This window comes from Gymnoscopelus braueri (assembly GCF_963280865.1).
Source record: "Gymnoscopelus braueri genome assembly, chromosome: 9".
Lineage (NCBI taxonomy): Eukaryota > Metazoa > Chordata > Actinopteri > Myctophiformes > Myctophidae > Gymnoscopelus > Gymnoscopelus braueri.
Window position 1 is genome coordinate 46,230,332 of NC_137610.1, and position 27,779 is coordinate 46,258,110.

Consider the following 27,779-nt stretch of genomic DNA (forward strand, 5'->3'; position numbering starts at 1 on the left):
AAGAAAAACTATTTGTGCTCGGGCACTGCTTTTTCATGAACGGCTTGCCGTCTCTCTCATTCAGCCAGCCAGGCTGGCACAAACATTTGGTCCAGAGAAAATAATATCTGACGTTAGTCTGCCAGCTTTATCATCCCATGCCTAAAAGAAACCTCAGAGAGCTGGCAGACGGTCGGACACACTCCCGTGGAGTTTTCTCTGGCGAAGGAGGAAGGGCTGTGTGAGGCTACCATGCCGTCTCGGCAGACACAGAGCAAAAGCGAGGGGAACGGTGTTTAAGACGTAGTCTATGGAGACTTCATTCATTCACAGGGCAGTGACCCATGGAGCAGAAAGGGCCAGAGGCCACTTACACTCCATAACGCGCGGGCCAATACTGTACAAGACCAGCAATTGTGTAGGAGTGAACCCATACAGCCACCATCCCTCTCACGATCAACACCATACAAGATCATGAAGTCAGGGTTAACAGGGGAGGAGAAAAACACCAGCTCGGAGCAGGCCCACCCATCAGTGGAGTGCAGAACTGCAGGGAAATAATGGGCAGTGGTGTAAAGTAACTAAGTACATTTACTCAAGTACTGTACTTAAGTACACTTTTGAGGAATTTCTAGTGTACTGGAGTATTACCCATTTTCAATACTTTTACTTCTACTCCACTACATCTCAGAGGCAACTATTGTACTTTTACTCCACTGCAATTATTTGACAGCTTCAGTTACTGGTTACTTTGCAGATTTAGATTATTATTACAAAACATGCATGAACCACTTCAGCCCTATATACATTTCAGCCATTAGAACATAGCAGATCTACAAGCTCACAATGCGTTGCGATGCGACGCATTGTGAGCTTGTAGATCTGCTATTTTCAAAAGATTTTTTATACATTTTGGCATTCTGCATAATGAGTACTTTCTACTTTTGGTACCTTAAGTACATTTTGATACCAATATTTTTGTACTTTTACTCAAGTAAATTTAGAATTCCGGACTTTTACTTGTAACAGTAGTATTTCTACAATGCAGTAAGTAGTACTTTCACGTAAGTAAGAAATGTGAGTACTTTTTCCACCACTGGTTTTAAAAGCAACATGTACAGAGAGAGAGCGGGGAATGTCATTCACGATCCGCAGAGAGAAGGAGAATTACCGATCTCTGCAGTTCTTTATTAGACGGTGAAATCCCCCCCCCCCCCCCCCCCCAGCGATCATCTGCCGTACCTACTGGAGACGGTCCGCCGACAGAGCGGTCCATATGGCTACGCATGGACATATGGACACCCCGGCGACGCTGCGACCATTACCTTCCCCCGTAGGGCAAGGGAAGCAACACAGAACACAAACAACAACAGCATTTGTCTTCCTTTCACACACGAGGCCGTTTAACCCATTAAGACCGGGAACGCATATCTGTGTCATTTTAAGATTTCTTTGGGCTATTCAAAAATAGCAGATATATACTTGTAGATCTGCTATTTTAGAAAAATCGTGGAAATTTGGGCAAATCTTTGAATATATATATATATGTTTTAAAGCGAACATTTTTAACTCAAATCTTTGCTTCTGCGGGGGGCCCTGGAACAACAGATTTTCAGATGGGGGTCCGCGGCCAAATACATATCATTTTGGGGGCCCTTGACATGAAAAAGGTTTGAGAACCACTGATATTAGCAACCTACGTTTTTCAGAAAACTATTAGGATTTAGAAGACATCATTTTGTAGAATTCCTCCAGAAGCAAAGATTTGAGTTACAAATGTTCGCTTTAAAAAATACACATATATTTTCAAAGATTTGCACCCGTACACAAGCTCATAGCACGGCACCGAGTGCCGCGCTATGAGCTTGTCGATCTGCTATTTTTGAATGGCCATAGAAATCTTAAAATGACACAAATTATGCTTTCCATTGGGTTAAAAGACACAAAAGAAAAGAGAGAAAAAAACAACACCACAGCATGTTTCAAGTGTCTATAAAATTGCGGCCTTTAAATGGAAAAAATAAATAAAAAATTGAAGGAACATACAGTAAGCGCTGGGAATGTCTCCTTGGAGAATGAGGGAGAAGCCTTCAAAGCATGTTTATATGTTCTTATTTATTTTTATTTCGCCCCTTCAAAGCGACTGTAGCTGTAGGCCTAGTCGCGATTTTTTTTACCTACAAGGTCAAAAACAAAAGAAGCAGCAGGGCTGCTGTTACAGTATAGCTGCACATGCAGGGAGGAAAGGCAGTACTAAGTGTGTGTGTGTGCGTGTGCGTGTGCGTGTGCGTGTGTGCGTGTGCGTGTGCGTGTGCGTGCGTGCGTGCGTGCGTGCGTGCGTGCGTGCGTGCGTGCGTGCGTGCGTGCGTGCGTGCGTGCGTGCGTGCGTGCGTGCGTGCGTGTGTGTGTGTGCGTGCGTGCGTGCCAATGGTGTAAAGTAACTAAGTACATTTACTCAAGTACTGTGCTTAAGTACACTTTTGAGGTACTTTTACTTAGCTGGAGTATTTCCAATGTTCAATACTTTTACTTCTACTCCACTACATCTCAGAGGCAAATAATTGTACTTTTACTCCACTACAATTATTTGAAAACTTTAGTTACTAGTTACTGTGCAGATATAAATTATTATATTATAAAACACACATTAACAACTTTAGCCCTGTTTTATACTGTATATAGGCTATTTGAAAATAGCCGATCTACAAGCTCACAACGCGTCGCATCGCGATGCGTTGTGAGCTTGTAGATATGCTATTTTCAAACATTTTAGTACTTTAAATGTTGGTACTTTAAGTATATTTTGATGCCAATACTTTTGTACTTTTACTCAAGTAACATTTTGAACACAGGGCCTTTTACTTGTAACAGAGTATTTCTACACTGCAGTATTGATACTTTTACTTAAGTAGAAAACGTGAGTACTTTTTCCACCACTGGTGCGTTCGCACTTGTATTGCCTCATCTCATTTCATATTTAGAGCCATGGATGGGTGGTGGCCTCCCTCGCTGCAGGACCAGATGAAAGGAAGAGGATCTGACCTCTTGCCATACAAACACAGCATTCATCAGAGGAGCTGTCATAAGCAAATAGCCTATAGTGTTTCAGCGGCTCACTAGCACACTGAGAATGAGCAGCGGGGAAGGAATTCCATTTTACCAGAGGGTGTGGTATATGGCAGCGCTGGCTGGCATCCAAAAACGCCACGCGATTGGAACCCGGACGGAATAGCGACTGAATAGCGAAAACGTGTCGCAATGCGACCGCGACACGTTGCATTGCGACACGTTGTGCTATTTTCGCTATTTTGGCACGGCACTAAGTGCGTCTAAGTATACAATAACACTTAAGTGGTTGACTGTGGAAGGTACTTTTTATTTCCATGTTTGTGTTTTTGCTAACTGCTTTAATGCCTTATGTTTTGTTTTTAATCTCACTGTATGTAAAGCACTTTGTGAGTTCTCTCTGTGAGAAGTGCTATATTTAAGGGATAGTTCACCCAAAAAAATCAATCAATTAGTCACCCCATGGAGACTTCAATTCATGGATATTTTTTTGTTTTTGTCTCATTCCTAGGCCAATAATTTGATGGCCAGCGGACCGGTAGGCAGAGACACAAAGGAGACTCTTTGTGTCTCCTACCGGAACCGCTGCCCGTCATCAAATTATTGGCTTAGGAATGCGACAAAAACAAAAAAATATCCATGAACTCAAGTCTCCATGGGGTGACTAATCGATAAGAAAAAAAAGTCTTTTTGGGGGTGAACTATCCCTTTAATGAAATTCACTTACCTACTTGCTTAATTGATTAGTTGATATATGAAAATTGTAAAAAAAAAAATAATAATAAAAGATGCACTTCTTAAATATTCGATCAATAGAAAATGTAATCAATAGAACAATCGCTAAGAAAATACTCGATAGTTGCAGCCCTGAATGAGAGCCGCCTCTAGGGAACGGCTCTTTTAAGGCCATTTTTAACGAAAGGGGCGATTAAAAAAAAATAGCTAAAAGTAAATAAAATAGTGAACATCAAGCATTATGCTCATCCCTGGAGTATAACGGGTCGGTCGCTCCAGGAATAAACAAGTGCTCCGTGTTCGCAATTTTATTTGGGTGGTTGGTTGGAAACACTCGTGTTACGCAACGCACAGCAATATGCAGTCCCCTGGGGGGGGGGGGGAGAGAGGAAGATGAAGACACAAAATATATGCACATCCACTTAACCCTTTAAGACCGGGGGACGCATCTGTGTAACCACTTTATCCATATTTTATACTTTTGGCTATTCAAAAATAGCAGATCTACAAGCTCATAGCGCGGCACCGAGTGCCGCGCTATGAGCTTGTAGATCTGCTATTTTTTTTTAAATCGTGTTTTTTTTTGTGCAAATCTTTGAATATATATCTATAAAGCAATTGTTTTTTATTCAAATCTTTGCTTCTGGGGGTCCCTGGATTTTTTTTTTTTTTTGAGATGGGGGTCCGCAGCCAAATACATATCGTTGTGGGGCTCCTTGACACTGACATTAATATTATAGCAACATAAGTGTTTCAGAAAACTGTTTTAAACTGATTTAGAAGACATTTGTAGAATCCCCAGAAGCAATAACATTTTAGCTTGAAATGCTCGCTTTAAATATATATATATTCAAAGATTTGCACAACATTTTTCACGATTTTTCAAAAATAGCAGATCTACAAGCTCATAGCGCGGCACTCGGTGCCGCGCTATGAGCTTGTATATCTGCTATTTTTGAATAGCCCAACAAAATAAAAAAATTACACAGATGCGTTCTCAGGTCTTAAAGAGTTAAAAGAGAGAGCACGCTAGGCAGACACTCTATTGCCAAGAAAGAGGATACTCACATTTATAAGAACACAAATAATCAATAGTCACTTTACATTCCACGGCTAGAGGCTAAAGGTCTACTTCTCCCCTCCTTTGAGGGTCTTCATAATATACCCTTTTGTTTGCAGGGAATAAATAATTCACCGCACATTTTGCATGGGGCTGGGAGAAAGAGCTAGAGAGAAACTAGGCAGAAGGTTTTCTAAAGCTTACTACATGCTTACTACTCTGCTGTGAGGAGATATATACTGTTACATCACCGTTGTTGGCCTTGAAGCTATACAGTATTGAACCTGCTGCCAATCAGCGTTCCTGCATTGTCCCTTAATTACTCTGTACCTTACTTTTCCTCCTCCACCCGTTTCTTATGCTGCGGGGGAACCTTATAGCTCCTCGCCATGCAGCCATGACTTAACCCAGTGAGACCGGGAACGCATCGGTGTCATTTTTTTGTATTTCTTTGGGACATTTAAAAAATAGCAGATCTACAAGCTCACCGAGTGCCGCGCTATGAGCTTGCAGATCTGCTATCTTTGAAAAATCGTGAAAATGTTTGAAAATGTTTGAATATATATATTTTGAAAAGCGAACATTTTTAACTGAAATCTTTGCTTCTGGGGGGTCCCTGGGACAACATATCTTGAGATGGGGGGGTCCGCGGCCAAATACGTATCTAAAAACGTTTTCTAAATCCTAACATGTTGCTATATCAGTAAAAACCTGGAGATCAAGGCTACTATATCAGTGGTGCTCCAACTTTTTCATGTCAAGGACCCCCAAAATGATTATGTATTTGGCCGCGGACCCTCATCTCAAAATACGTTGTTCCAGGGACCCCCAAGAGCACAGATCGGACTTCAAAATGTTCGCTTTAAATAAAAAAAGATCTCGATAGCAGATATCGATACCAAAATAGCAGATCTACAAGCTCATAGTGCGGCACTCGGTGCTTGTAGATCTGCTATTTTTGAATAGCCAAAGACATCTAAAAGTGACACACGTGCTGCGTTCCCGGTCTAAATGGATTAATACATCCTACACACTCGGCTCAATCGAGCAAGCAACCTGCTGATACGACAAAACCGCGAGCATTAACAAGCTCTGGGAATACTGCACGACTTCTGAACATACACGCACATGTGTGAATACACTGTGGGATGGAAAACCCAACAAGCATGCATGCGCCCACCCACACAAACACACACGTAACACGCGCACACATACACGCGCACACACGCGCGCTCATTTTAAACGAAAGCTGCAAAATTGACCTTATTTTCTGGATGCTGTGCTGCAGCAGCCGAGCCTCAATCTGTAGATAATAAACTTGGGGAGCGTTGAGAGAATAAGGCCTTTACATTAGCCAATACACACAGGCAATCTGTATTCATGGAAGTACGGCGTGTGTGTGTGTGTGTGCGTGTGCGTGTGTGTGTGTGTGTGTGTGTGTGTGTGTGTGTGCGTGTGTGTGTGTGTGTGTGTGTGTGTGTGTGTGTGTGTGCGTGTGTGTGTGTGTGTGTGTGCGTGTGTGTGTGTGCGCCGCTTTGAATGTTGATGACGCCTCGTCGGCACTGACTATACCGGATTCCGCCAGGCGAGAGGATCTGATTCTAATCCACCTCTCTGGCACCAACAGTCAGTGGTGGTAAAAGTAATCACATTTGGTACTTAAAGGTAGGGTAAGTGATTTTCTTTGGTTCAAATAAGTGTTAAATAGCTCTATATTCTGATAGTACTCATTGCTATAGAGTGTTTGTTCAGTAAAAGGAATCTCCTTGTCTCTCCAGCTCTTTATAAAACAGAAAATGCATTTTCGATTCAGTTTCAGTTTCATTTCCAATTTTATCCAATCACGATAGAGAACTCAATCAGGATATAGATTAAACAAGTGACATTGGAAGTGATGACACTAAGAAATGAGCAGGCAAAATTGGAACCGGAACACTATAAAAATGAAGCTTAAAAAATGGGTACTTTCTCCTGATTGGCTGAGAGTTTGACACCTACCGGAAAATGTATTTTCTGTTTATTAAAGAGCTGGAGAGACGGGGAGACTCCTGTTACTGAACAAACACTCTATAGCAATGATTACTATCAGAATATAGTGCTTTAACCTTTTAACAAAATACTTTTTGTTTTAACCCAAAAATATCACTTACCCTACCTTTAAGTAAAAGTATCAATACGGCAATGTAGAAATACTCTGTTACAAGGAAAAGTCTGGAATTAAAAATTTACTTGAGTAAAAGTACAAAAGTATTGGCATACAAATGTACGCCAAATGACACAGATGCGACACATTGTGAGCTTGCAGATCGCCTATTTTCAAATGGCCAAAATATATACAGTATAGGGCTGAAGTGGTTAATCTATGTTTTGTAATAATAATCTACAAAGTAACTAGAAACTAAAGTTTTCAAATAATTGTAGTGGCGTAAAAGTACATATTTGCCTCTGAGATGTAGTGGAGTAGAAGTAAAAGTACAGAAATTTGGAAATACTCCAGTACAGTACTTGAGTAAATGTACTTAGTTACTTTACACCACTGATTCTAATCCACCTCTCTGGCACCAACAGTCACAGCCTCAGAGTCTAAAGGCCAGGATAACGTTGCCCATCCATCATTATGAAAAGCCATTCCAGAACACAGACAGCACAGTGAGATGGAGGGGGAACCATCATTTTCTAGAATAGCTGTAGATAAAGCTTTGGCAGAGCGTCACAGTGTTTACAGAGGACAAGATTACAGGGGGGGGGGGCACTTAACCATTTAAGCCCTATATATTCTGTTGTGTCGCGACATCGTGACACGTTGTGAGCTGCTAGTTTTGTAGATCTGCTATCTTTTAGATTTTTTTTGAAAATGTTAATGATTTGAATGTACGCCCATCAGTGGTGGAAAAGGTATTGAAATGTTTTACTTAAGTAAAAGTATCAATACTGCAATGTAGATGTACTCTGTTACAAGTAAAAGTCCGGTGTTCTAAATTTACTTGAGTAAAAGTACCAAAGTATTGGTATCAAAATGTACTTAAGGTACCAAAAGTTAAAGTACTAAAATGTTTGAAAATAGCAGATCTACAAGCTCACAACGCGTCGCATCGCGACACGTTGTGAGCTTGTAGATCTGCTATTTTCAAATAGCCTAGGTATAAAATAGGGCTAAAGTTTTTAATGTATGTTTTATAATGTACTAATTTATACCTGCAAAGTAACTAGTAGAAGTAAAATTGGAAATTGGAAATACTCAAGTAAAGTACAAATACCTCAACAGTTTACTTAAGTGCAGTACTTGAGTACATGTACTTAGTTACTTTCCACCACTGACGCCTATAATGATGCCCAAAAAAAAAGTCGAGATTCAAGATGTTCAACACATTGCCCACCATTAAGACTAAGGGAGCATGATCCAGTGTGCCTACTTTTTCTATTTGAGTTGGTTATTCTGTCCAGCACCTGGGATTTTATGCTTTGTTAAAGTGGCACTATGTAGTTTGGGGTATCAGGCCGCTTTGGACACAAATAACATGGCAGACAACGTCTTTGACTTCATTTCCCAAGAGTCTCTGCAAGCATGTCCGGCAAGGACGCGCTGTGATTGGCCAGTCTTCGCTTTGACTGGCAGTTCTGCCTTGGTGCCTTGGCAAATGCCAGGAAACTCATCGTCTCCCCTATACATACTGTAGTAATACAGTCAAGCCCCTAGCGGGGACCCCCCTGATTCTACACATTTATGGAAGAATGATTGTTATTGCTTAAACATGTAACTTTATAATTTTGTGGGACATAATATGCTATAAAGTTACATAGTGCCGCCTTAACTTCTTTGTGTAAAGCAAGACTGAGAAACACAATGCAGTCAAGCAGCGTATATAAGTACAAGTTATCAAGACGACCGGAACAGAGCTGATAACACAACGATTTTCCCTTGTATTGTGGATAATAAAAACAATCTAATCTAATCTAACATGGTTGGTGAAGAAGAGACATTCGTCCAAATGGGACGAATGTCAAACTTCCATCTTTTAAAGTTTCGCCATTGGTGTTTTTAGCAGCCATATGGTGGAGTCATATAATTGGGGTTCCCTGTGGCTGTTGGACTAGACATCTCTCTTGATCCGGACACGGACTGGAACCTTCCAAACCGCTTTGTGGAGATTAGGGGGAAATTGTATTGGAGTTGTGGCCATGCCGGAGGAACCGGCATTTCAACGAGCCTGTCTTGGCTTGTGCTGTTAATTAAGCACCAGGAAATTGAATCATTTCCTGTGCTAGGTTTGCCACATTATGTCCAGTTGACATAGGACTAATAAACTGCATGCTTCATTCCGCTAATTCACCTTACTCTTGTAAAAAAAAGAAATACTATTGCTGCATAGACTAGAAAGAAGTTATGATTAATCTGTCCACTGCACAAAATACTGCATTGATTTGGCACGCCAGAATATGTAATACTATTATGATAATGTTGAGACAATAAAACCTGGCTAAAACTATTGTTTTGCTTTTGTTGAGTTAACATTAATAGTTGACTACCAATTAAGTCAGGGCCTTAATTAGTATCACTGGTAACACCTGGTGAAGGAAGTAATATTACACAACTATTTATGTCAATATGGCTGCAGTGAAACGGTCTACATCATTCGTTCTCAAAGTGGGGTCCTGGGGGGGGGGGGAGACAGGACAATGGTCTATTATGTGATGACGAAATGAGATTCTGTGTCATTGCCGCTGATAAGCCAGAGTTGCGCGTGTGTGTGGGTGTCGTTACGCGGAAAAGAGCAGATGTACAAGTTCACGCTGCAGACCCTCTCTCCCACAAAGAAAATTACAATTTCAAAAGAAAAATCGAGCCAGAGCTATATCTCTGTATGATTAGTTGCTCGTTGGGAAGCATAAAAATGAAATCCTTGTGATGTTAATGTGCAATCTGCTTGATACATTACTGTATTGTGTGCATATTTATTATTTTTATTGCACTTAATGGTCCCGTTGCACTTCATTTATATCATGTTTTCAAGTGTTTATAGTCAAGAATGCGACATCTTATAATTGCCATTAAATATAAATGTATTGTTTTATCGTTTAATGTTGTAAATTGTCAAATAATTAATATTAACCATGAAATTACAATGAGTAATGTGTTAAATAGCTCTATATTCTCATTGCTATAGAGTCTTCCTGTTTCTCCAGCTCTTTAGTAAACAGAAACTGCATTTTTAGGCCGGGATACCAATTTTATCCAATCAGGAGAGAGAACTCACACAGGATACAGGACAAACAAGTGACATCAATATGTCCGTACACGGACAAAATGTGTCCGTGGCAAAGACTTGGCCTTGTCCGTGGCAAATTTTCAAAAACACACCATGTTCTTATTTTGATCATAATACCCAATTGCTGCATGTCAAGTCTCCAGGTTTCATTTAGAATATGTATGACACTGATTTACTATGACACATTAGGCACATAATTAGAATGAGTCCACTAGTACTAGTGGTTCTCAAAAAGTTTTATTTGCAAGGACCTTGCAAAGTTGCAGACCTGTTATGGTCATTCAGGGCAATCTTTTATAGAGTTATATCATTCTGGAACTTGTTACCATCTCACATTCATATACAAAATAAATTATCATTCAAGATAGCTTTAAAGACACACTTGTTGCAGCAGACCACATGACCGGAATCTTGATCTTGTGTTGTATTTAATTTTTGTATAATGTATTGTACTTATGTATTTTTCATGTTTTATATTTGTATGCATCTTATATGGACCCCAGGAAGACTAGCTGTTGCCTCGGCGTCAGCTAATGGGGATCCATTCAATAAACAATAAACAATAAACAATCTCTTTATGCGTGTCCGGTAATATTATTGTCCGGTCATTTTGTACTGTATGTCAGTGGCAAAAATTTAATTTTGACAAAAATGTCCACCACCAGCCAACATGGCAATGACCCAATCAATATGAAATGTGCACTAGTAGGATTTCCAGTGGAACAGGCAGCAGACCAGACAGCATAGCATGGTGGTTGGATTGAGTGCAGGATGCATGAGGACCTAATGTGAGCACCATGTCTCTCTGGGGAGAACAGGAACAATCCTTTTAGCTCATCCCTGAGCTCAGGATGCCCTGCGGCGCTGGAACGTCTCCCAGGAGCCAGGAGGAGGAGGCTGGAGCCAATCACCTCCTGGGTGGATGGACCACCCCTGACACTGAATGATGTACTGCATGTACCACTGTTTCACAAATAGTGGGTCGGGACCCATATGTGGGTCGTGGAAGATATTTTATGGGTTGTGAGTAAATATCCCCCTTTTTTTCCCCTGCATGAATACAATATATATTTCAAAAGATTACTAACATTTTAAACGAAAAAAAGTCACAACTTTTAAGAAATCAAAAACAATTCAAAATGTTCAAAAGTATTTCTTAAGTAACATAAAATAAAAAAATCTAATAATTTTCATAAATAAATAAAAAAATCACATAGAAGTAGTGCAAATAGCAGATCAACAAGCTCGCGACGCGGTGCGAAGCCACGCTTTGTGAGCTTGTAGATCTGCTATTTTTCTCTAGTGCGGGTCGGAACCCACAGCCGATTTCGACAGCGTTGTTGTGAGCTTGTAGATCTTCTATGTTTCGGTGCGGGACGGAAACGTCGTATACCACCAAAGTATGAATCAGGTCTTAAAAAACGGTTTTGTTTCATCGCAAAATCTTTGTTCCGAACTCAGCTTTTAGGTAGTTATATGGAAAGCAATGAAGACTTTAACGACTTTAACTGCCTTCTCGGGGGGGACGGGGGGGGGGGGACGGGGGGGACTCTATCGGTCGAGCCAAGGGCGCTCCCTTGCCCGCCAAGATGCCAAATGAGCTTTGGATTCCCTGCCCGGGCCACACAGCTGTGATGACAGTTGTAGCCGGTCCTCTGCGAGGGTTAGGCTCTGCCCGCAAAGTATTGAGATTGCAAAAGAATGGCAATCAGCGACCCAAGATGATACTTACTGCAGAATCATACCCGGAGACAAATGCACAGATGAATATGCCCAGTTAACCCATTAAGACCGGGAACGCATCATGTGTCATTTTAGATTTTAGCTATAACCATTATTTGTATTCTTTGGCCATTCAAAAATAGCAGATCTACAAGCTCATAGCGCGGCACCGAGTGCCGCGCTATGAGCTTGTAGATCTGCTATTTTTGAAAAATCTTGAACATTTGTGCAAAATCTTTGAATATATTATATTTTTTGGAAACAACAATTTTAACTCAAATCTTTGCTCCTGGGGGGTCCCTGGAACAACATTTTGATGGGGATCGGTGGCCCAAAACATATATTTTTGGGGGTCCTTCACATGAAAAAGTTTGAGGACCACTGATGTAGCAACATAGTTTTTTTTTTTAAACTGTTAGGATTTAGAAGACATTTGTAGAATCCCCTTTAGTTAAAAATGTTTGCACAAATCTTCACGATTTTTCAAAAATAGCAGATCTACAAGCTCATACATAGCATGAGCTTGTAGATAATGCTATTTTTGAATAGCCAAAGAAATCTAAAAACGACACAGATGCGTTCCCGGTCTTAGTGGGTTAAATCTAAACTGCTCTACAGATGATAGAGGCCACTTGAAGATGTGCAATGTGGCTGCAACTGCAATGGCCATAAAAATGTGTTTACACGCATTAAGTTGAAGGATAACCACGGTAGGGGTTATAGAAGGGCGTTTTGCTTCGAGGCAGACATACAGTAATACAGCCATATAGCAGGAAACAGATATGTGCAAAGTAAAGGCCGTGAATATGAATGCACAACACAAGTCATTACTATGGCATTTACAGTGTATTTCACAGGATGTAGAGTAGAAGTCGGGTTGTTGGTGGAGGTGCACTGTACTATGATGTGCATTCACGTGTGTGTGTGTGTGTGTGTGTGTGTGTGTGTGTGTGTGTGTGTGTGTGTGTGTGTGTGTACGTGTGTGTGTGTGTGTGTGTGCGTGTGTGTGTGCGTGTGTGTGTGCGCGCGCGCTTGTGTGTGAGCAGTGGTATAAAGTAACTAAGTATGTTTACTCAAGTACAGTACTTAAGTACAATTTTGAGGTATTTGTACTTTACTTGAGTATTTCCAATTTCCAATACTTGTACTTCTACTCCAATCACCTCCCGGTTAGCTGGACCACCCCTGACACTGACTGATGTACTGTATACCACTGTTTCTCAAATAGGGGGTCGGGACCCATATGTGGGGTCGCGGACCAATTTTTATGGGTTGTGAGTAAATATCCCCTTTTTTATATAGGCAGAAGAAAACTAAAAGAAACACCGGTCCGTACCCTAGAAAAGAAACAATTTATGAAAACTCCAAAGGCCTAGAAGAGTTCAAAAAGTAGACTATACAGACACAGAGAGAGAGAAAATAAATAATGAAATTCCTTGAAGAAGAGGGCAAGTTTGTCGCTATACGGTGCTATTCTGGGAGGTGCTCTGACCGTAATAGCAATCTGATGTTCTTGGAGACAATGGCGCGCCGTCCGCTCCGTCAGAGCAGCATGGCTGATGTCTGGTTTATACTCGGGTTGGGGCGAGACCTCGTCGCCGCGCTTCCAAAAATAACAACGCGTCCCGAAGTCAAATCAGGCCTCAGACACTGCTAAGAGCTAAACAGTATATGGCTGGTGTATTGTATTGTATAGTGTGTGTGTGTGTGTGTGTGTGTGTGTGTGTGTGTGTGTGTGTGTGTGTGTGTGTGTGTGTGTGTGTGTGTGTGTGTGTGTGTGTGTGTGTGTGTGTGTGTGTGTGAGTGTGTGTGTGTGTGTGTGTGCACGCGCGTGCGTGTGTGTGTGTGAGGATATTAAACTTCTCACTGTCTTTGTCAGACTCTTAAAGCACTGCCTGAAGGTCAGAGGTCAGAGGTCCTTCAGGCAGTGCTTTAAGAGTCTGACAAAGACTAATAAAAGTGTCTCTCACTCGCCGCTTGCACTCGTTACAAGTGCGCGTGCGAGCGTGCGTGCACAGCACACGCACACACAAACCCCCCTCCCCCCACCCACCCACAGACCACAGTACACAGGCAATTGAGGCAAAGTACAAAAGCATGTATTGGTATCAAAATGTACTTAAAGTACCAAAAGTAAAAGTACTCATTATGCAGAATGTCCCATTTCAAGTTCTCAAATGTATACAAAATCTATTGAAAATAGCAGATCTACAAAATCACAATGCGTCGCATCGCAACACATTGTGAGCTTGTAGATCGGCTATTTTCAAATGGCCGAAATGTATATAGGGCTAATGTATGTTTTATATGGTTAATGTATGTTTTGTAATAATAATAAAAATCTTCAAAGTAACTAGTAACTAGTTTTCAAATAATTGTAGTGGAGTAAAAATACAATATATTTGCCTCTGAGATGTAGTGGAGTAGAAGTAAAAGTATTGGAAATTGGAAATACTCAAGTAAAGTACAAATACCTCAAAATTGTAGTTAAGTACAGTACTTAACCCTTGCATTGTGTTAGAAAACTGCATCCACTTGTGGTGTTAGCGGGTCAAATTTGACCCGTGATTTAAATCAGCCCAAAATACTAAAAAATATATAAATTTCATTAATTATTTTCTCCCACCTCATAGCTGACTTGTAATGCATTCATATCCATGTAAACACTTTTTTAAATATTATGTTGGGTTAGGGCTAGGGTTTCATCTTTCAATATATCTCGTTTTCTATTATAAAAATGTTAAAATTCACTCATTAAATTTCCTATAATGAAGGCAATGGATAATGATGTTATCTAGCTATAATAGAATAATTAAGAATAATAATTAGAACACACTTACAAAAAAGAAAGTATAAAAAAAATACTTGTTTTCGTTTTTTAACTTTTTTTTTTTTTAATATTATTAAAAATAGTGACACTAGTGGTGTTAGGGTCCGAAATGACCCATATACCATAGAAGGTAAAAAGAACTGGGCGCACCACCACCCTATACGATGAACTAGAGAAAAAAAAGAGTCCATGAGAGAAAACACTCTATCATCACAAGTCCGAGGAGGTGCGGTCCCGCCTCCCATTTGCCTGATATAAAGGTCAGGTTTAATAGCTGTGGAATGGTGCAGACAGGCTGCCATGACTGCCTCTCCCCTCCATTCCTTCCCCCCTCCCCCCCCCGTTCCCTAAATGGCTCAATGGAGGCATCCTTCTATATAAGCCCCCCCCCCCCCCCCCTCTTCTTAATGTAATGGGCGACACACAGGGACACATTACAAACAGTGAGGACATCAATCCATATACAGGCTGTAATGATGTACAGTACTTGAGAGAGAGAGAGAGAGAGAGAGAGAGAGAGAGAGGCGTAATGTGCGTACGCAAGCAACCAGGCACAGTCAATGAGACAGGGAGATGGAGAGAGGGGGGGAGGGGCAGAGAGAGAGAGAGAGAGAGAGAGAGAGAGAGAGAGAGAGAGAGAGAGAGAGAGAGAGAGAGAGAGAGAGAGGGAAATAAGTACTCACATTTCTTACTTAAGTAAAAGTATCAATACTGAATTGTAGAAATACTCTGTTACAAGAAAAAGTCCGGAATTAAACATTCACCGGAGTAAAAGTACAAAAGTATTGGTATAAAAATGTACTTAAAGTACCAAAAGTAAAAGTACTAAAATGTTTGTAAATAGCAGATCTACAAGCTCACAACGCGTCGCATCGCGACGCGTTGTGAGCTTGTAGATCGGCTATTTTCAAATAGCCTACGTATAAAATAAGGCTGAAGTGGTTAATGCATGTTTTAGAATATTAATTAAGTACAGTACTTGAGTAAATGTACTTAGTTACTTTACATCACTGAGAGAGCGAGAGAGAGAGAGAGAGAGAGAGAGAGAGAGAGAGGGAGGGGGGGTGTTCATGTTCAACAGCAATGTGGTGTTGACTGATACGCTGCAACATGACTCCATGGATGACCTCCTCTGAGCGGTGTAGAGACGCTGAAGGCCAGAGAGACCATGCAGCGACCCATCAACTCCCTAAGCTCCTCTCTCTCCCCCCTGACCTGCCCTAAATGAATGGCAGCCCGGTGCAACGGAGCACACATTACAGTAGGCTAGCCCGCGCACACACACACACACACACACACACACACACACACACACACACACACACACGGGCTATGATGTACTGTATAGTATTAGTACATACAGGAATGCACAAGACATCATTCCATGAGCTTCAGTACCACCGGGCTCCACTACCAAGCTTGACTCCCTATATGAGAGGTTAAAACTAGGAGGGCCACACGCATATTTCCTCATAAATAGTGATCATTATATGTGCTATCCCGATTTATAGCTGAACACGTCCAACAACACATTACACATAGTGATCGTCTAGATCTATAGAAAAACAAATCTAAAATAGGGCTTTACTCTTAAGGCTTGATATACTTTGCATTGTGAGCTTGTAGATCAGCTATTTTCACATTGAAGTAGCACACACATATGGTCCATGATGCATATGGTCCATGATGTATGGTCCATGATGTATAATATCATACAGGAATGCACAAGACATTATCCCATGACCTTCAGTACCACCAGGCTCCACCAAGCTTGACTCCCCATATGAGAGGTTAAAACTAGGAGGGACACATGCCTATTTCCTCATACATAGTTATCATCATTATGGGTGTCACTGTATCCAGATTTATAACAGTACAACTCATTACAAATACTGATCTGGTAATCTTCTAGATCTGTAGATAAAAGCTCTTGATAAAATAGGGCTTGGTATACTTCCTTGCGTGTGGCTTTGCACACCGAAAAGAGATTTACAAGCGCTCAACGGTGAGCTTGTAGATCGGCTATGTTCGGTGCTCGACACAGGCGCGCAACTAATAAGCGTAAATTCATCTTTACCTGTTACCTCTGCTATGTTTCACTCTTATAAGGCCGTTGCTGCAATGACACCTGAATTTACCCCATCAGAAGATCAATAATGAAACAGGATTGACCCCCCCCGGTGATATGGAGAAAATGCAGCATCCGTCCGTTTTCTCTGACGACGCTTAAAATTGCAGAGTAGAGGGGGGGGGGATATGGATCGATCTGTTGCTGTGAGAACGGCACCTGAATAAATCAATGCTCATTAGGGCCAGCGTGGAGGTGTGAGAAAATGAATATATCTATACTAACTGTAGTACTCCGTGTAAAGTCTCAAACTGCTCGTGAATTATGTTCACAAGAATCCTGCGGAAAATCTCACGCTTCTATGTTATGTCCGTCGGCTCGCCAGCGACCGCGCCGAAGGTTTGCAGGCCCAAAGGTTCCACCATGTTTGTTTGTTTGTAGGTGCGAAGGCTGCTGTGTTGGCTAGTGTGCTACTACCATATGGGGAGGAGGAAACCATTGAGGTCAATACATAAAAACCCACGGGGAAGCATACATTCGATAGTGGCTTGCCCTTCAAAGCAGATTTGTAACTAGGTCCATATATGCAGTGCACTTGTGTGTTAGCCTGGGATCCAGATTCCAGACTGCTTCGATACGTTTGGCGGATTATTCACTTTTTTTTCACTCGTTACACAGTCTGGAAAGCCTCCCATCTCCTAGCAAAAACGGGAGAAAACGACTGCTTCTGATTGGTCTGTGGGGGGCGGGACCAGTGTTGTCCAATGAAAAACTCGAGTCACTTCCTGACTTGCCTACATAATAGGCTCTATCATATAGACCTATAAAGGTAGACGCCTCCTCTGGCTCTGAGGCGTCTGTATGGCGGGCACGCTTCCGCTTCCGGGGGGGTAGCTGGAAACTTCCGCGTGCGTCACAGAAGGGGGCGTTCGGTAGGCCAATCAGAGGCAGGTGGGGGCGGGACAACTAGATTCTGACAAGTCCTGGAAAAGATGCGCTGTGGTTGGCCAGTAGTCAACACGCTGTGATTGGCCAGTGCCCGTTTCCCCCGGAAATATGGCGGCCACCATACCAAACAGGTCGCTCCAACGAACTGCAGAGGCCAATGAGGTATCTAGGTTTCTATATCTATGGGCTCTATGCACAGCAGCCATATTATCGCTTCCTTCACAGGTGTTACCAATGATACTAATGAGGGCCCTGTTCCATTTCATTTCCACGACCCCCATAACTCTGAGAGTGTACAAATGGAAACAAATGGACCCTTACGGGTCCATTTGGTTCCATTTGTACACTCTCAGAGTTAGACACCCGTAAGGGGCCATTTGGAAACCCCTTAGCAGTGTTTCCAGTGAGCCAACGTGCACAATATCAGCACCCTGACTCTGTTTGACCAGAATGGAACAGAGCCTTCATTAGTATCATTGGTAAAACCTGTGAATGTCTTCACAATATAGCTGCTGTGCATAAGAGTCTATTGAAATACGAGTCAAATAGGAGGCTGGCCGGACTGATAAGCAAAGTGAGAAAAAAACATCAGCCGAATGTAGTAAATCAGGCTGGATCCCAGGCTACTTATGTGTATGCAGTGGTGGACAACTGCATACACACTGACGACTCAACCCCAGTACTTTAGTCAAAGTATACTTCTGGTCAAATCTTACTCAACTACAAGAGAAAGTTGCTCAGTCAAATTTGTATTTGAGTTAAAGTACTGTAGTACTTCATTGAAAAACAAAATTACTCAAGTATTTGTCTTTGAAAATGAGAGTGAAAGTCACAAGCTTCCAAAAAAACAACAAAAAACGTACTCAAGGAAAGTACAGATACTCAAGAACAGATCAAAATTGACTTAAGTGCATACTCCACTAAGTTACTGTCCAACACAGTGTATGTGTATGAATGAGCACACGCTTGTGTTTGCACGCGTGTCCGCCTTCCCCAGCTGCCACCACCAGTGACCCCCCAGAGTCATCACTTATGGAATCCTACAGCCCCCCATCCCCCCCAAGGAAGAGGGGGCATTCGGTCATCAGATACAGGTTCAAAGACAAAGACTAACAGGAGGGATTAGTGTCACCAGGATATTGTGTGTGACTCCCGTACGTGACCATTACACCCTCTCCGTAGTGACGGGCGGTTAACTCGGTTGCCGGCCAAGGCTTAAGTCACACCAGTGGGGGGATCTGTGACATGCCTGTCGTAGGTCCACCCTCAGCTGTGAAATATGGTAATCCTAAAAGACCTTAACCTTTCTCTTTTCTCTAATTCCCCAATCAATAGAGCTGTGTGTGTGTGCAGGGAACAGGACCTGCCATCGTTCTTAATATAACTCACGGCGTCATAACACCCTGTTGTACTAGCCGTCCACATATCAAGCCAAAAAAGGGCTTAGAGCCAAAAGGCTTAAAAAGCCATGGGGACACACAGATAATGCTTCTTCACCGTCGGCGTCATCAAATATGTACGAGGGTCTAGCAAAAATCTGAGACCCCGTTTTCTAATTTTGTCTCCTGTATCTCCTGTATTTATGTGGCAACATCAAAGTGTGGGGAATTTTTTTTTTTCATTATGGAGCGGAGGGGGGGGGGGGCGGGGTTGCTGGTGCAATACCCTAGCCTAAAGGCTTCTCAAGAGGAGTTTTTTTGTTTTGTTTTCTTGAGTACTTAAGTATAAATCAGGCTTTAGTGTGGTTTGAGAGGAAGGGCCGGGCATAGATTTATACAGTTCATACATAATATGTCTTCTTAGTTCAGATTTATTTTCATTTCGCACTTGCTTTTGCTAGATTTCCCGTGCCAATAAAGCCCTTTTGAATTGAATGGAACTGCAGCACCAGGCGGTTTACCCCTTAAATCCTACTGTAAATACTTAGCTGACCAGAGTCGTTCCCCTAGGGCTTCTATACAAGGGCTCTACGCTAAATATCTTCACAGAAAGATAGCTGATCTTCAAGCTCACAACACATTGGCGTCGCGACGCGTTGCAACGCATTGTGAGCTTGTGAATCGGCTATTTTCGTCGAACGTTCTCCCCAAGAATAATGATGCTAGGGCAGTGGTGTAAAGTAACTATAGGTAAATGTACTCAAATACTGTACTTAAGTAAAAATGTTAAGCATTTTTTACTTTGTAGATTTTGGTTATTATTATCATAAAACATACATTCCACTTCAGCCCTATATCATTCAGGCCATTTGAAAATAGCAGATCTACAAGCTTTTCAAAGAATTTGTATCCATTTATTTGAAAACTTGTGTAAAGGGACATTCTGCATTATGAGTACTTTTACTTTTGGTACTTTAAGTACATTTTGATACCAATACTTTTGTACTTTTAATCAAGTACATTTTGAATGACGGACTTTTACTTGTAACAGAGTATTTCTACATTGCAGTATTGATACTTTTACTTAAGTGAAATTTTTTTTAGTACTTTTTCCACCACTGTGCTAGGGTTCATTGTACTTAAACACAAACAGTATCTCACCACAACAACAACAACAACAACAACAGCATGATTATACAGGACGCAGCAGGAGAGGAATCCTCAAATAGATGTACTGCTTTATATTCAGCGTTCACACAGCGTTGCACCCTTTAACAATTATGCAAAATGAAAGGTGAATTAGAATACGAGGCCTAGAGGTCCTAATTGGTGAGACACAAGGTAGACCGGCGTCAGAACCGGTGACCTTCTGATCACCTTCTGACAGACTCTCTACCCACTCAGCTACAACAGTCCCTATTAACCCTTTAAGACCTGAGGCGATTCTTAAAAATGTTTTCCAAATCCTAACAGTTTTTTGAAAAACAATCTTTTTTTTTTTTCAAGATTTCTCAAAAATAGCAGATCTACAAGCTCATAGCGCGGCACTCGGTGCCGCGCTATGAGCTTGTATATCTGCTATTTTTGAATAGCCAAAGAAATCTAAAGTGACACAGATGCGTTCGAGGTCTTAATGGGTTAAAAGGTAAACAACACAACAAGTGTGGGACTTTCCAAACAATCATTTAATTCAAATTATACGTAAAGTAAACGGTGAGGTACTCGCATAAGCCCCCCCTATGGGTTTCTCACCTCACCGGCACAACAACTAAACTATCAACTTTCTATTAGCTACTATCATATCATGCATAATTGTATATCTTTGCTGTCCGGTAGAAACCAGCTATAACTCCATTTTGACGCTTTCGCATTTTTTTCCCATAAATCAGGGCCATTGAACACCCTTTACGTCTGTGTGTTGGTAAAAAAAAAACATTGAACCGATGAAAAGCATTAAAAAGCGCTTCTGACAAAACCAGCTAACTCCATTGGATCCTCAAACTTTCTGCTAAACCAGCTAACTCCACCGGAGTTAGCTGGTTTTGCTGACTCCACCCCTTTTTGACCTCCAACCTCATTGTGAGCTTGGAGGTCCATTCAGCTGTTCTTCTCAATGATGAACAAAACCTCCTAACTCCATTTTTTTTTTCATTTCTGCCGGACAGCAGAGATATATAAACTAATAAATCATAAATATAATATTTTTTGTTTTCGGATACCCAGCCCCCCCCCCCCCCCCCCCCCCGTATGATATGATGATGATATAAGCATATCATATCGTCTCTGTCGGGTGGAAACCTCATCATAATCTCATTGAAACCTCATTATGTCCTAAAGGACTGAGAGGGTGATAATAAGCATGCGCCGGGGTTGAGTCAGCTGACCAATCAGAGCACGCTACAGAGGCACCATGCGGCGAATGTTACTCGGTGAGCGACCATGCCACCGCCGAAGAAGAAGGAACCCGAGCCTCGTGCCTCATGTTGCCTTGGTTTGCTTTTGTTAACAGTGTCCTCGTGGTAACACCCTGACCGCCCCCCCCCCCCCCTCCCCCACCCCCACCCCCACCCTCGGCTGATTTACAGGCCTGCCAAACACGGCCCTAGTAGTAGTGACGGTGTCATAGGGGCCAAGGCCTACGACACACGTCACCCCAGGAAAAGGACAGTGTCACGGGGGCGGGGCCAAGGCCACGACACACGCAGTGGTGGAAAAAGTACTCAAATTCTTTACTTAAGTAAAAGTACCAATACTGCAATATAAAAATACTCTGTTACAAGTAAAAAGTCCAGAATTAAAAATGTACTTGAGTAAAAGTACAAAAGTATTGGCATCAAAATGTACTTGAAGTACCAAAAGTAAAAGTACTAAATATTTGAAAATAGCCGATCTACAAGCTCACAACGCGTCGCGATGCGACGCGTTGTGAGCTTGTAGATCTGCTATTTTCAAATAGCCTAGGTATAAAATAGGGCTAAAGTGGTTAATGTATGTTTTATAATGTAATCATTTATATCTGAAAAGTAACTAGTAACTAAAGTTTTCAAATAATTGTAGTGGAGTAAAAGTACAATATTTGCCTCTGAGATGTAGTGGAGTAGAAGTAAAAGTATTGGAAATTGGAAATACTCAAGTAAAGTACAAATACCTCAAAATTGTACTTAAGTACAGTACTTAAGTAAATGTACTTAGTTACTTTACACCATTGGACACACGTCACCCCAGGAAGGACAACACAGTGTCACGGGGGCCAAGGACGTGCCGGGTCACCACCGGAGGAAAAGTGTCAGAAGTGTTATTTCCTGTCACAATGAGTAGCTACAACCTGTCACTTAAATGCATAGTGAATTTGGGAAGCAGGAAATAGAAGCTGTAGGCTGTAGTTTTGCGCGCGCGCGCGTGTGTGTGTGTGTGTGTGCGTGTGCGTGTGTGCGTGTGTGTGTGTGTGTGTGCGTGTGTGTGTGTCTGTGTGTGTGAGAATTGACAGGTGACATGTTCATAGAAACAGAGTGAAGCCTGACAGCTTGGAGCAGAGTCACACAGTGACACATCCACTCGGTGGAAAATGTGACATTTAAGGACATGTGAGGGTCCATTTTTACACTCTCAAGAGTAATAGGATATCACATAACCCATTTTCAATCATCTTCATATAATTGGTCCTGCACAAATTGTCATTATAAGATGGCACTGCAAGATGGTCTATTATCTTGGAATAGCCATCGATGATGACGTCATTGTCAGGCAGGTTTCTGAAGTATCCATAGTCACCAATGAGACACAGAGGGAGCAGACGGAAATTGTACCATCTTATGATGAACGTTAATGAGGACCAATTATTACCAATATGAGGTTGAAAATGGGTGCAGTGGGCCCGGATGGCTAGGCTCAATGTAGCCTGACAGCGCGTCGGGCGCACATTTTCAAAGGTTGGTAAAATCGCTCGTTTTGGCTGGCAGTGGCGTGACACTATTACACTACTACTCTGGCAGTTAAAGAGTTAACCACATAAGCCCCCCCCCCCCCCCCGCCCCAAAAAGCAAAAAATAGAAGACCTGCAATCGAGCTTGTAGATCTGCTACTTCCGCTCAAAACTTCGCCTAAAAATGACAATTCCCCAAAATAGTGGTGTCAGGGTTAAAGTGGTTGAATTAAACACGCCGGATTTTCGCTGTGCAGCCAGAAAAGCTATAGTGTTGGTTGGCCGAGGCTAGTTTTGAATGATGCTGACACACTTAATCCCACCCCGGACAGGCATATGGATTTCCCGCAGGAATGTTCCGCTAGGCCAGTGCACAGGAAATGTCAAGCTATAAGGTTATCAACCTTGGACCTGTGTGGTGGTTTCTGGAAGCGACCACATTCCTCATCGCTGCATCTATTCCAGTCTGCATGCGTTTTAAGTGCAGGATACGCAACCAAACAGGTGTTTCCTTCCTTCCTACACAGAGAAAAATAAAAGGTGCCAACTGGAACCAAATAAGGTTCTTCAGAGGGATGCCATAGAAGAAAAAAAAAAAAGTTCCAGAAAGAACCTTTCAGGGCCCGGACGGTTGGCGTAACCGTCTGGGCACCTAGGCTGGTGATCCAGCCTGACAGCGTGTCACGGATTCGAGTCCCGATCCCGATGACCTTTGCTGCGTGTCACCCCCCCATCTCTCCCCCCATTTCCTGTCAGCCTACTGTAATCTATCAATAAAGGCAAAAAGCCCAATTTTTTTTTACAATTATGAAAAAGTGTGAGAACCACTGAACATACGTTTTTTTTTAAACTGTAGGAAATGAATTGAAACGACCTCACCCCCCCATATGGCATAAGGCAGCCATAAGTCGCTTGTTTTAACTGTGTGTCTGCGGCCTTGGGATTTAGAGGACATTTGTAGAATCGGCTTCAGGTCTTAATGGGTTAAAAGTGGTTACAAATGTCAAGAAAAAGAAGAAAATAGAAATTGAATTATGTCACTCTGAAGATAGCACAACAAAGCAATGAAAATAGCGATACAATACAGTACACGATAGCATCTATAATAAATAAGATAGCATCGAGTGCTCCCATCCGAGACAGTTATTGCGGCAGATTCTTCGACGCACCAAACATTACAAAGAGGTGCTTGTCTGTTCAATAAAAACACACAGAACATGATGAGGTCAAGGCTGTTGGAGGTGGTTATATATAGACGACACTGGCCATCTAACATGTATGACGTGGGCCAGGCTCTGAAACAGTAGCATCTATGATTTAGTAGATGCGCCGTTGTTTGCTTTCAAAGTGGACAAACAACACAATGGATCGTGAACGTCTTTTAATGGCTGGAAGAAGCAGAACAGTGTTTGCCTCGTATAGAGAAGAGTGGGCAGATTGCATCGCTTCCATAAGCTCGACCACCTGTATCATTCAGCTTTAAAATAAATTCCACATTCCAAATACATGACCCATCACTGCATTCTGTTACAGCTTAGTTAACTGCATGCTGTTGCTCGCTATGTGTAGGATTCAAAGCTGGTACATTTTTATTTACGAAGCTATCCTTGGAAAGCTGCCCATGTACATAAATTCAGCGTTTTTGTTTTGGCGAGGTAGTCATTATTTATGATATCTCATAAGTGGTTGCATTGTACGGTAGCAGCTGTTCCTACTGACGAGGGCGAGATGAGTTTGTTCTATCGAGGGTCGTGGAATGATTTGCAGGAAACACTCAAACTTGAGCGTCTTATTTAATTACCAGTTTTAAAAGGAAGATAATGGGCATGCAGTTTTAGTACCTGTAGTACTTAGTGCAGTTTTATTTTAATTATTTTATCATTTTAGTTTGTGTGTTAAGTACTTGTTGCTATTGTTTGTTTTTGTCTGTCATTTTATACTGCTTTGGCCTTGTCGTATCTAGATATCACTTGGGTTTTCAAGTGCTTGCATCTGTATTTTGGCAGTGTAATCGATTATTTGCCCAAATCTTTTGCATATAGCCGATCTACAAGCTCTACAAGTAATGAGCTTGGGAAAATTGGGAACATTTTTGCAGTGCGACAACGACCCCATACAAGGAAGTATAAAATAGGGCTGAAGTCAAAAGGTTATTATCCTTCAATATAAACGTATGATGATGTTGAGAGGTTAATTGTGGATGCACTATACGGGAAGTCAAAGGTGTCGCGATGCGACACGTTGTGAGCTTGTAAATGGACTATTTTCGCCATGTGACACCGCATGATGAAATAAAATAGAGCTTAACCCATTCAATCCGGGGACGCATCTGTGTCATTTTAAGATTTATTTGGCTATTAAAAAACAGATATACAAGCTCATAGGCACACCAAGCTTGTAGATTTACTATTTTTTTGGGGAAAAAATAAAATCGTGAAAATGTGTGCAGATCTTTGAATATACTGTATACATATACATGTTTAACTAAAATCTTTGCTTCTGGGGGTCCCTGGAACAAAATACATCATTTTGGGTGGTCCTTGACATGAAAAAGTTTGAGAGCCACTGATTATATAGCAACATAATATATATATCTTTTTTTAAACTGTTTTGGATTTAGAAGACATCTGTAGAATCCCCAGAAGCAAAGATTTGAGTAAAACATTTTCACTTTAAAAAAAATATATATATATTCAAAGATTTGCACAAACTTTCAAGATTTTTCGAAATAATTGCGGTTCTAATGGGTTAAGCAAAGGTTATAATACTTCCATATAAACGTTGGATGTTGAGAGGTTAAGTGTGTCATGCACTGCAGGATGTCAAAGGCAGAGCTCAGAGCTGGGTTAAGAGAGGAGTATATAACTCTGAACCGGAGCCACAGCGGCATGTCGGGTATTCCAGCGTTTAGCTCAGTGCATCACAGGGACATTAAGTGCCGGGGGGCCTCAGTGCAACACGATCTGAATAGAAGCAGTATGCTTGGTGTGTGATGTTAATGCTGCTGGAGCTATGCAGTGCATGTGTATGGGAACAGAGTCTTAGGTGGAGAGATAGACAGTGTGACTCTGGACTCTCTCTTCATCATGACGCGTCGGGCCACATCAAACATGGCAACGCACCGGGTTCCGTGACTGGCACAATGATACCCTGGGGGTTCCTGCAGCATTCCACGTCGGGTCCGTTTGGTTCCATTTCGTCTCTGTTACTTTAAGAGGATTCAAATTCAAAAGTAGCAAAAGTAGCAGATCTACTTAAGCTCAAGATCTGCAAATTTTGATGCTTCTGTATGACGCTGTAGTATGATCAAGTACAGGCATTTAATTTAAGAAAAAAACACACAACGTTTGAATATGGAGACAAGAGGTTTCTGCCTGACAGCTACGATTTGTACTCACTCGGAGGATTAAACTGTGTGGCTGTGATTTACTGAGTGTCTATGCAGGAGTCTAGACGTCTACATATAAGAGGGTCAGTCAGTCAGTCTGTCTGTCTGTCTGTCTGTCTACCTGTCTGTCTGTGTGTGTCTGGAGCTAATCTCGTTAACCCCAGGACCGATCAGTGTCTTGTGCACATACCAGTAGGCCACAGAATTTCCCCACTCCCACATTATGTTTTAATGGGGACTCCCAGAAGCAAAGATTTTAGTTAAAAATGTTCGCTTTAAAAATATATATATTCAAAGATTTGCACACATTTTCACGATTTCTCAAAAATAGCAGATCTACAAGCTCATAGCGCGGTACTCGGTGCCGCGCTATGAGCTTGTGTATCTGCTATTTTTGAATAGCCAAAGTGTAAAATAATGCTTTTTAGCTCAAATCAAAAAGTGACACAGATGAGTCCCAGGTCTTAATGGGTTAATACATGTTTTTAAACTTTGGAGCAAAAGCAAATCCAAATTGAACGTAAGTTTGGATGGGATCAGAAGATAAGTTTGAACGCCTAGCATCCTTAGATTATAGATTGGCTGTTTTCAGTGAAAAGATGTTGTGTAGCGGTACCAAGTATATCCTGGGGGAACCCCGGTCAACTAAGTGTACTGTTTAGGGTTTGAAGTTGTCAATCCTTACGTTAAATTCGATGACTGTTGCAAAGCTTTGCTCATCAAAGTATGCAACGTTATCTTGCCCATCCCTGTCCGCCTAAAACGCACTGTAGGCAAATTACGTTTAAAACTCTGTGCACTGCTTTAGGGCAGTGGCTCTCAAACTTTGTCATGGACTAATAGCAGATCTACAAGCCCACAACTCGTTGCATCACGACGCACTGTGGGCTTGTAGATCGGCTGTTTGCAAATATCCGATACGTACGGTTACATCGGTTAATATAGCATCAACTGTTGATGCTATGTTAACACATTTTGCTGGGGACCCTGTGGAATTACCCCGTGGAATCCCCCCCAAGGACCCCTGGGGGTCCCCGGACCCCACTTGCCACTTTGAGAATCGCTGCTTTAGGGTGCAGAAGGGAGAGCTGATCTTAATTATGGATCTTACGAAGGTTAAACGAACCTCAGATGAATGAGAAACTAAATACACAAGCACATTTTATACCGCTGTGGTAAAAAAATAAATGATTTGCTTTAATACCTGTCAAGCCTTAAGGGGGATTTATTCAACAACTCAGTTTATGATATTCTCATATGCTGATTCTCTATGAAAACGCGTTTTGTTTCAAAGAGGAGAATTTTTATGCTCAGGACATTTTCTGCCCAGCTCTTTTAATTCTCATCTCGTCTCTTTTTTCTGTGATTTTGCATGGCGGGGGAATTCTCTGATTGATGGGGCATGCTCGTAATGA

General features: G+C 41.7%; 1 protein-coding gene across 1 annotated transcript in view; it reads right to left on the reverse strand.

Annotated features, from left to right (window-relative positions):
* Positions 1–27,779, reverse strand: part of tspan9a (tetraspanin 9a) — a 162,201-nt gene that overhangs the window by 71,261 nt on the left and 63,161 nt on the right. The window lies entirely within an intron of this gene.